This window comes from Anguilla rostrata, chromosome 16 (genome assembly GCF_018555375.3).
Source record: "Anguilla rostrata isolate EN2019 chromosome 16, ASM1855537v3, whole genome shotgun sequence".
Taxonomy (NCBI): Eukaryota; Metazoa; Chordata; class Actinopteri; order Anguilliformes; family Anguillidae; genus Anguilla; species Anguilla rostrata.
The window spans coordinates 32,460,573-32,471,868 of NC_057948.1; the positions used below are offsets into that span (position 1 = coordinate 32,460,573).

An 11,296-nucleotide genomic window follows, 5' to 3' on the forward strand; every position below is an offset into this window, starting at 1 on the left:
CTACAACGGCTGGCCAACGAAAAGGAACTGTGTGGATGGGGTGGGGGTGGGGGGGTGGGGGGGTTGAGCACCTGGGAAATGGACCAATTAAGCAAACTATGAAGTAGAGAGCCCTTTTCACAATCACACGGCTAAGTGCCCCTGAGTGGCGCAGCATTAGGGCACTTCACATGACAGAAATTAACTGGAAAACTCTTCAGCCTCCCGGCCCCCGCGGTCCGGAGGGCCCCCAAAATCACCGCGTTCCGCACGAGAGCGCTCGCGCTCACGCTCACCTCATTAGAGCACCTTGAGAAAAAAAGCATTCCCACCGGCCACGGCGAAAACATCGCGGAAATATATTTAGCAACAGCCCCCCGACATTCGCCGTTTAATTTTGCTCAACACGACACCAGCAGCGCAACTCTCTCTCTCTGCGCCGGTGCGTTTAGGCCTAAACTAAACGCATCACAACGTAAACGCCACTGAACGGACGGAACCGACTGTCCCCCGTTACTTCAACAACTGCCCCGAACCGAAGGACAAAAGGGAAAAATGAAGAAAAAAAAAAAAAAAGGCAGCAGTTAGACAAAAGGATCCAATCAACTCAGTGCCCGAAGCCCTCAGCCGTGCGTAATCCTGTTCGCTACGCCCGACGCAATTCAGCTCAGCTCATCGCAAGGATGCGGCTCCGCACAGCCAGTTACACGGGTCATGGTTTGTATGAAAACAAACACACGGCGCTTTCAAATAACCAATTGTGTCTGTATCTAGGACAGCCCTGCCTGGAGCTGCAGTGCTCCTCATTAAAGGCTAATTTAGGGCTAACTGGACAGCGGTTTTTTTGTTTTGTTGAACACGTACTGTAGTATGCATCAGTATGAACACCATCTCCAGTTCAGCTGACCAGTATCTCAAGTGACAGCATTCAATGTGGTTAGCTGACCTTAAAAAAAATCAGCTTTTTATGAGCTTGCTACCTTGTTTTCCGAGTTACCTTTACATAGTGTAGAAGGAATTTAAAAACACATTTTAACAAGATTTCGTTCATAGGCACTTGTTCGGTCTGTGTCTCAACACCATCATTCTCCTCATATAGCTGTGCACACAGGAACCATTTCATTAATTTTAGTGGGGTTTGCGCATTAATATCTCCCGCTGCAGATGATTGGACATGTCGAAATTATGAAGGGATTTCTACATGCTCAGCCCCACGTTGGGTGCCTAATTTCTAAAAATAAAAAACACATTTTTTTTAAAGAAAGGAAATACACGGCGTGACCAGACACAGCAGTGGGACGGGAGCCCCAGCCTCTCTCTCTCTCTCAGGCCCAGAAAGACCCAAAAGAAGGAGACCGCCACGGTCTCAACCCCTACGCCAGTACACCCATGTGGCCCAGTGTCCCAGATACGCCGCTTTAGTACCATGACCCCGTCTGTAAACTCTGTTTTACCCCCCATCTGTAAAGTAACAAAAAAAAGAAACCCTAAAAGATTGGTCAGCTCTGCTCTTTAAATAAAGACACAAAAAGAAGGCGTAAAAATGGTCACTATCAGCAGCTGCTCATATGGCCGCAGTGGGCCGGCCGCCATCAGAGCAGGCCGTTGTACGGGACAGCGTTTATTAGGAGATTTACAAGGACCCTGAATGGCACTCATCAGCGTCATTACCCTGCGTCTGCCCTCGCAGGGAAGAATGAGCTCTTTGATCCCGGTTTAGCGCGCGCACACACACACACACACACACACAGACACAGACACAGACACAGACACAGACACAGACACACACTCTCACGCACACACACACACACACACACACACACACACACACGCGTCGTGGCTAGCGGGAGCCGGGCCCTCAGCCCAGCGGTGACAGACGAGCGTCGCGGGGAAACGCCGTTAAGCCTCACCTGCTGGCGTCGTCGTTGGGCCTGGCGTCGCCGCTACAGCCCCTCGCCCCCGCTCGAGTGCACGAATGTGACCCCTCCGTTTGCGATAGGGGCTTAATGTCAGCGTGCGTCTGCAGCGGCGAACTCGTCCAACGCTTTAGCGGAAAAACGCTACGAGCCGCGTCCGATCGGCTATGTAAACGTCGACGAAGTTCTCACGGTCATTTCGGTACCCCCAATCACACCTAAAGATTATAATAAAGTTAATTTAAACTAATTAACTGAAGTTAATCTTTTTTTTTTTTTAATCAGGTTCTTTTCCCCCCACATAGTCCACCCGGCAAAGACGTCAGAAGTACACAACGCAAAGGACATTTAAAAGGTCTTTAGCCATAAATACTTGGAAAGCAGAAGCAAGGAGCAATCTCATTAATATTCCCAAAGCAGCCCTGTGTCCTTTATAGTGGACAAAATAAATCTGCCACTCACTCGGCAAGGGGAGCCTCAAATAGCACGCTATGCACAAAGGTCTGTGTTCTGAGCCCGAGCCAGGGAGGTAAGTGATGTTCACAAGGTGCTCACCAAAGGGTGCTGACGTAGGAAGCCCCAAAAATAGCCCTGACTTTCGGCTGGGTGTAGACACGGATTCCTCCGGTACGACGGTTATAATGACAGCCTGTGTCACTGTCTGACAGCCCAGGCAGACATTTTGTATGTAAGTATATGCTGTTGTGTTTACGCCCTGGACTGTTTATGTATTCCAGCGCGTGGATAATTATTTGTTTAGGTCTACGAGGGTACACGGTTCCTTCACAAATACACCGGCACAATCTGACGCACACAAAAATTATTCTGGGTTTAATGTCGTCCTGCGTTTTATAAACACGGGTCACTGAATATGCAAAACACGGCAAATAATAGCTGTAGTAAAAAAAGTGAAATGTGGCTGAGCATTTTAAGTAGATGGTATTTTGAGAAAGTATAGAATATACCATAAGGGAGCACTTGCTGGTGTGCAGGTATCCCTTGTTTTCTCATAGTCTCATTCCTTTGCCCTGCACCTGGCCCAGCAGCTCACTCATAATACATTCTTTTTTTTTTTTAGTATTTAACATTTCACATGTCACTATTATTATGAGAAATGAACATGAGATGGGCATAATGCCCCAGTACTGCATATTTGGAGAAAGCCGAGAAGGTAACGAACAGAGAAGGGGTCACAGCTCAGAAGGTGCCAAGACAAGGCGTTCAAACCCCCAACTAAGGGGGGGGGGGGGGGTTGGACTCGAGAGTCGACCAATGGGAGTGCGCAGCAGGTCTCACCAGGTGCGGACACTCATAATGGGGGGGGATAAAAAATAAATAACTTCTCTTTTCTAAACCATATAGGGATTTGTCTAGACTTGGTGTCACCACACAGTTCTTAACACCTGTAGAATTAGGACATTCAGCTCCTGCTAAGGTGCTATGCATACCTTTGCAGTGACTAAACAGGCAGAAACTTTTTTTTTCTGCACGTTTGTCTTAATGCATGTGCAATTTCAGGAGTCCCAAAGCATAATATTTCAGATATGTGGGAGGAAAGAATGCAAAATAGGTCGTATCTGTCTGTCATTAGACATTTGCAGTCATTACTTAATGGAGATGCCAGGTATATACTGCACTGAAGCACATTTAATGGCTAAAGTGCTTTCAGAAGGTATTCAACCTCCTGAACTTCTTCCTTTTGCTCCTTAAAATCTTAACTGAAATGTTTTCCTCACCTCCCCATTCACCAACACATTTAATGCAACACTACTGACGTCAAAAGAAAAAAAAAAAAAATGTATTCAACATTTATGGAACATAACGAAAGTCTAGCATTTAAAGTTGAAAAAGTATTCACCCACTCCCCCGCACAACATTTCTTCATTTAAATTTTCTCCCAACTCTGAAAAGTTAGATGTCGACCGTCAGTGGACAGAAACTGTCAAGTCACACCGCAGATTTTAATGGGATTTCAGTCGGGATATTCGATGGACTGTTCCTACGTAGTGTTTCTGCTTGCCACGCGCTTTTGGACACTATCCCATTGGAACAAAACTCTACACTCCAAACACAGATCGCTGGCAGACTGAAGCGGTTTCACCTCCATTATTTTACTGTTTGGCTCAGTTCATCTTGCCCTTGATGGCAACGTGCATCTCAGTCCCTCCCTGACAAAAAGAAACTCCACCATACCATATAGCCAGCTCCCTGCATGGCAGTGGGGGTGGTGCTACCTGGGTGTAGGCCAGGTTTGGTTTTGCGCCAAACGTAGAGTTCGGCTTTCGGGTAAAGGAGCTCAACTTCTCAACGTCTCATGAGACCACAGCATCTTCTTTCAGAAGTTTCCTGGCTTCTAGCAATCTCCAGGTATGACTTAACGGCTGCTTTTCTCAGAACTGGCCACTCTCCAACAGAGGCCAAATCTGCCGAGCGTAAAAGAAATAGTTGATCTCTGGACAGGTTCTCCTGTTTCAGCTCCTTGGCCTTCATGACAGCATGACCTGATATGACTGGCTGACACCTCTGAGATCCGCGCAAAATTATCTGAGATCTCACAAAACCATATTCAAGTGCTACTTACTCTGTGATCATGCAGTTCAACACGGGTCGATTCTAAATGAACACAAGTGAACCTCGTATACTATGCCTCAAGAACATACCAGGAATACCACCTAGCCAAATTTAAGTTGTTAATACAAATGGGGTGACTACTTAATTTTACTTAATATCATTCTTAAGACACCTAAAGACATTATTGTATTAAATATAGTTACATATGTACGAGTAGAAAGAAATTACATTACATCACAGTGTCATTACAATTCCTCTTACTCTTCTTTAGAAATGAAACAATGAATATGAGATTAAAGTGCCAACTGTCCGCTTTAATAAGCAGGTATTCATATCCATAATCGGGTGAACTATATTGGAACTGCAGAACCTTTTCATACATTTAATAGAATTCTTTTTTTGACATCAACAAATTGGGTACATTTATATTCCTGAGATATTTTAGCGAAGATACTGAATATAGCCCCGATTTATTATCATCCAAAACTACCACCCAAATTAGAATTTTAAGCATATTATGAAATATTATATTGTTTTGAGTTAACGTGGTGGAAATAGCAGTCCTGTGGCTTGTGATTGTGATTAGTATGCCATTGTCGGCTTTAAAGTCCAGGGCGCTAATGCCATTATACCGCTAACTTTTTCTATGGAAGTTCCTTACCCTCAGTGGTGAACAATGCAAGAGGAAATCCAGGGAGTTCCTGCATTAGTCTTTCCTAAAAGGTTATCTTCACTCCACCCACCGGGGTAATGGTTCTGCCTGACCTGAGATACACGGAGATAAGAGCTCGGCAAGCCGTCCCTTTTTATAAAAATAGATCTGAAGCTACCATAGCCTAAAAAGCATTCAACGACAATGCTGCATTATTTGATGATGCCTTCTAGGCTGACACGCGAGCTGAAGTTTACTGTAACCCAACCTAGTTCAGAGATAAATGTACACACATGAAGCAGCAATTATGGGGGGGGGTAAACTGACCACAAAACAATTAACCGATATACTCAGCGCAGACACACTCTACAGGCTCAACATTGGTCCTGCAGCAGTGAGCCTGGGACCCACGGGCCTGTAATCGGAGTTAATGGGTCAGATTAGTCCAGACTCCGCTCCCAGGGATTAGCCACACTGTGCCTCAGAGTCAGCGCCCAGCGCCCAGCGGCGCCATCAGCGACCCGCGGAGCGAGGGGGAGAGGGAGAGAGAGAGAGAGAGAGGCTGAGCGCTGTGACCACCGTCACTCTCCCGGCCCTCTCTCCAGCTACAGCCCGTCAGTCAGATGACCTTCCATACAGCATTTCAAAAAGCACAAGCAGCACATTGCTGGTAGGTGAGGTAACCATGCGCTCTCTCTCTCTCTCTCTCTCGCTCTCAACATGCAGAAACAGCCCTTCCGCGAGTATTCGAATGACGGCCTGCACTGGGCACCAACATCAGCACCTCCCAAGAAATGGGAAGACACTTGCTTGCCCATTTTCCCCAAGTAAAAATGTGATTTAAACGAGCTCTTTGTTCCCAAACGTCCAGTAGATGCATTACTTGAAATCAAATTTCAAGCCTAAAATGGAAAAAATTAAAATTAAATTTAAAAAATTACACAAATTTCTCACTGAAAGATAATGGGCAAAAATGCAAATAATGTCATGCCATGGGAAAAGGAAGGACTTGAGGAGCCCTGTGGGTGGCAGTCCAGGAAGCTCCACCCTGGAAAGAACGGCATTCCAGCAGGGATGCGTGAGTGTGTGTGTGTGCGCGTGCGTGAGTGTGTATGTGTGTGTGTGCACGTGCGTCTATGAGTGTGGGCGTGCGTGTGGTGGAGAAACGGGAGCACATCGTTCAATTGCTCTCACAGAAAGAGAGAGAGAGAGAGAGAGAGAGAGGGAGAGAGAGAGACGGCAGGAGAGAGAGAGAGAGAAGAGAGGAAGGAAGTGCCTAACACCAGGCACGGCCTGCTGTGCACAGCCATTCCTCCTTCACAGGGAACGAATTAAGCAGCAGGACCAGCAGGTGGTAGAGCACTGTCCACTTTCACCTTTTCCCTTCTCCCATGACGGTCAGGTAAATTGCTTTTAACGAGCTGAAATAGGGAAATGGCGAAACGCTACGCTGCGGGAGGGATAACACCGTGTTCTGGGGTGCGGGGCATCTCGGCCACAGAAGCAGGGCGGCGATATCATTACAGTCCCTCTCATCTCTCAGGACCTTTCTGCCATTCAGCATGAAAGTTCCAACGGTTCCGCCTTGAAATACCAAGTTTGTAATGTCAGGCTCTAAACAAGAAATGTGTCATCACGTCCACAGAGGGACCCACAGTGTTGGTGATTGTGTTGCCCAGGGTATGGGAGGGTTCAGTCAGATAAGGGGTACGCATTTCGTCGCTCGCTAGCGCTCCCCACTGGCTGATCCGGCGCCCGTGGACTGCGTGTGAAAGCCACATGTAAAAAAAAGGTCTTCCTCTGACTCCACAATACGAGAGTTCAGCCGCAGTGCGCGACGGGAAAGGAAGCAGACTGGCGACAACGCGCCTTTCGGACCGCGAACCGCGGAAATGTCGACGCTCTCCCGAATCGGCAGTTAAGCTCACGCACTGTATGAACAGGGCTGCGCTTACAGATAATTGGCCGTTCCAAACTAGGGTGGGAAATGGGCATGCTCAGCCCCACACTGGATGCGAAATTTATTGTTTTAATTTTTTTTATTTAATATTAAAACGCTAAAGACAAAAACAGCCAAAACCGGAGCAGCTGTGAATTTCACACATTTAAGTAAAGGAAAAAATCCAGCATTCTAAATTTAGTAGAGAAATTTACTCATTATTGCCAGTTGTTTTATGGGCTCTTCTTCCATGGATTAATGTTGATGTTTGAAAACCAGCCAATAAGACGACACACTCATCTCAGCATCGGCAGAATTTTTAACAACTGACAAGAACAGTTTGACCTTCTGTGTTAAACCTGGAAATATATCAGTTTCAGCTGCATCCCACTGAGAAAAATACATCTGAATGTTTTGCTCTGAGCTCTGTATGTAATCTTCAATGTCAGAGTGACAGTCCTCCTCAATGCCTTGAAGAGAATCAAGAGGGCGGTTTCCTACATGCAGACGGCAAAATAGCTTAAGGTCAAAAGTCCTGACAGACTCCTGAAATTTGAGCTGGTTGACTGGCTGAACCCTGTATTCTCTTTCAATTGTCCAGGTTTGTAACATGCTGAGTTTTTTGTTCTTGCTTTACTGCTTGTGCATTCCTCTGCTTATTGTAGGTTTCCCCGAATCCTCCCTTTCTCAACCCACAAACCAGTGCACTGTCAATGTACGCCAAGACAAAAACTCAACCAATTTATTCAAACTGAAATACAGTTAAACATTTCACAGTGCCCTCTAACCACTGTCCAAGGATTAATCCACGGTGTGCAGGTACAGGCGCGTCTGCTAGAATGACTAAAATCATCCCATCCATAATCGACTGTCCTCGCAAAACATAACGATCTTTCCAATCTGTGGAATACTTGGGAACAGCAGACATGCCATGAGCAGCTTTGATCAGCCCTTCAGATTGATCTGTACGTAAATCAGCAGTCCACGATAAACACATCTTGTGTAGTTCATTAGGCCTTGGAACTATCCCTCCGTTTACCACAGGCTCGTTTAAAAATGAGCGTTAATTCACTTTTTAAACAGGACTATGTGCACTGACCAATGCCTCAGTTATATAAAAGATTTAATCATTCCTTCATCCTTTTTCAGATCATTAGTTGTGCATGTGCTCATTGCCAGCCAGTTGCCAAATGTGGGGTACCTACAAGGGGTATCTGGAGGATGACGACTTAAATTCAGCTTGACAGCCCCAACGGTCACATAGGCTACTTCAGATAAACTCCAGGTCTGAACCATACGTACTGAGCCGTTTGTGCATACTGAATGCCTTTAGTGAAGCCACTGTAAAATACGACTAGACACAGTTTTGCGCTATATAACCTTTGGTGGAATACACAGTAGCATGTTCAGTGTAAAAATAAATAAATAAGTCTGACTGAATACTCTCGACTATAATAAAGTGCATGTAGTACCTACTGGACTAATATCTGGTGCAGCTGATTTAACACCGAATCCTGCCGTTTGACAGGGAGCTCGAACGCTGCAAATCTAATAATAATTCAAGATGGACTAATAACAGGGTTTTGAGCATCAAGAGTCTTTGTCTTTCGTCAGCACATTTCTCAAGCGCGAGCAGGCTACAGTTTGAATGTCTAACTGTGGAAGAAGGAACGAGTTGATGCTACTGTAGACTTGACAGCATATAAACTACTCCTTCAGTGTTCTTTATTTTTAACGATAATAGCGATTTAATTGGCTACACACTTGCAATTCAGCACACTGCGTGAGAATATAATGTCGTTGTTGTTGTTTTGTGTGATTTTGGAACATTCGACATTTCTGACGTCCTATTTCGACAATACAAACAACCGAGGACACTGAGTGATGAGGAAGTGTGATAGATACTAAAAATACAACAACAACAACAAAACAAGGGACGCCTGAAATCAAATAAGATCTCGGCGAAACAACAAGTGCACACATTTTTGAGGCCTACTGATTAAAAAAAAAAGCTACGCAAAGGTAAGACCGATGTAATTGCGAACGTCATAGGCCAAATCAATGCACTGCCGCCATACACAGCATAGGCACCCCCCAAGGCATGCTTCCCGCCAGTAACGCTGTACAGACTGACGCCTTCCTTTCCGCAAACTAACTGCAGTTCAAAGCAGTCTTTGCTGTAATATATCGACGCATTGACTAATTAAGTTACTCGTATCATTTCACATAGGCCTACATCTCAGGCAGACATCACATTCCGTAGTGCAGATGTGTCTGCAGGAAAGCAGCATGTTATGTTATTTTTTAACGTGAAACTTTCAAAAATCAAAATAACCGGAAATATTGTATGAAGCTCAATATCTTCATTCGTATCACTAGCTCCATCCTATACGCTAACCCAGCAAACGACGAAGATAAAAACTAAACATCTATGAATATATATATTTTTTTAATTCGATATAAATTGGTCGAATAAAATAGAGACAGTCAATTAACGTATCCAGAAAAAATTGTGAGACGAATAAGAAAACATTCGATGTTAGGTTAGCCTGCAAGAAGCCTATTTTATAAGCTATTCAACGTTACATAGGCAAGCTATATTACCGTTTAGATACGGTGGCTAGGGGTCCAGCCTGTTCGAAGGTTAAAAGAATTCAACGTTAGAGAAAACGAGAGAAGAAATATCAGGAGATGAACGTAACATTTTAGAACACAAACGTGGAAATAACTGCTATGCTTTCTTGTTTTCTTTAAACCCACACTGTGTCCTGCACATTTGACCGCTCTGCAAATTAACATAGCTACTGCAACGATAATTGAACAACGATATTTTGTAATTTAACAAAGTTGTCTAAATCCAAATTAAAAATGTTTATAAGGGTCTGGCGCCCCTTCGCTTTTTGACTTGAGGTTTCCTCCTAATGTGTTTCACTCTTGAAATGTCAAGTTCGCGGATAACAGTATTTCCAGCTAACCAGCATTTACTAGGCAAAATATAAATCAGTCGAGACTAAATTTCATAACAGAATGTTCGTCATTTACAAGGAGAAGCAAACATACTCTTTTAAAAAATCCTAAAAGAAGTATTTTAACTCTCACCTGTTGGACAGCCTAGATGCCGGGACGTCGCGAGGACACTTCGCACTCTCCATAAAAAGGTCTGGTTCTGTACAGGATATCGCCAGCGCGTGGTCGTAAATGTCTCCTCAGTGGCTATTTCCTTCAAATTTCGATGATATTTGTTCTAATTTAGGACGTTAGTAAGCTTGCTCGTGTTAATTATCGTGCTAACTCTCCCCTCTCTTTCTTTCCAAGTGAAAGGTGCGCACCCTTTGTGCGCTGCCGACAGAAGGGCTCGCTCACGCTCTTTTGTAAACGCGGAAACGAACTGTCTAGGCTTTACGAAATTGCATCGCCTGGAACCCCCTGAAAACTAGCGAACTCCAATCCGTCACTGTTGTCAGCAGTGGGAGATTCGCATTCAAGTAGAAAGTCCCTTTCTTCTGTCGCAGTTAGAATGAATCAAGCTCCGTGTAGCGCTCGGTTTTCTGTTGGGTTACATGGATTTTGGGTTCGGCCACATTTTTACGCGAACTGGAAGGTTAGGCGCTGCGTCTCGCAAAATTGAGCTTTACGTATTACAAGCTAAAACAGTGGTTCTAAACCTCGGGGTGGGTGCAAGCTGATTTTAGTTCCAACCACAATTGCAATACATGAATTTTAAAAAGGTGTAGATTTTTTCAATTTATGTTTAGAGGGATCACTTACTCTCTTAAACCATATTATGTCAGAAATAGCGATTCAGGCTCCTAATTGGTGAAAGTGTGGCCACATGGCCACTGAATCTAACCACTTGGTAGATAAAACTAGACAAAGCAAATGATGACAAGCAAAACCTGCATTGCAAGGGAATAATTAGGAAATTACGCATTTAAACACGTGTTCGAAAATCTAATTAGCAGCCTTTTAATTCACCCAGTCTTTTATTTGATAGAAAGAGGTAACAAATGTTTTTTAACCTATGTAATTGTTTGCAATATCCTACAATAAGCACAATATGGACGTGAAATTGTTATTCTTCGTGGCATGCGAGTATGACATATCGTGATTTGTGACGGTAAATAATCGCTCTAAGTGCATAACTGAGAAAAATTAACATATTAAAATTATCGGATTGCAACCGTGGTTGGAACGAAAACCAGCACGCACAGGGGGTCCCCAGGACCAAGGCCGGGTGCC

At 44.5% G+C, this 11,296-nt stretch overlaps 1 long non-coding RNA gene across 1 annotated transcript in view; it reads right to left on the reverse strand.

The window, feature by feature from the left end:
- Positions 1 to 10,819, reverse strand: part of LOC135242354 (uncharacterized) — a 32,247-nt gene extending 21,428 nt beyond the window's left edge. Inside the window, exon 1 of the long non-coding RNA XR_010326315.1 lies at positions 10,157 to 10,819. This is a non-coding gene — a long non-coding RNA (uncharacterized LOC135242354). The remainder of the gene's footprint in view (positions 1 to 10,156) is intronic.
- Positions 10,820 to 11,296: the final 477 nt, after the last annotated feature.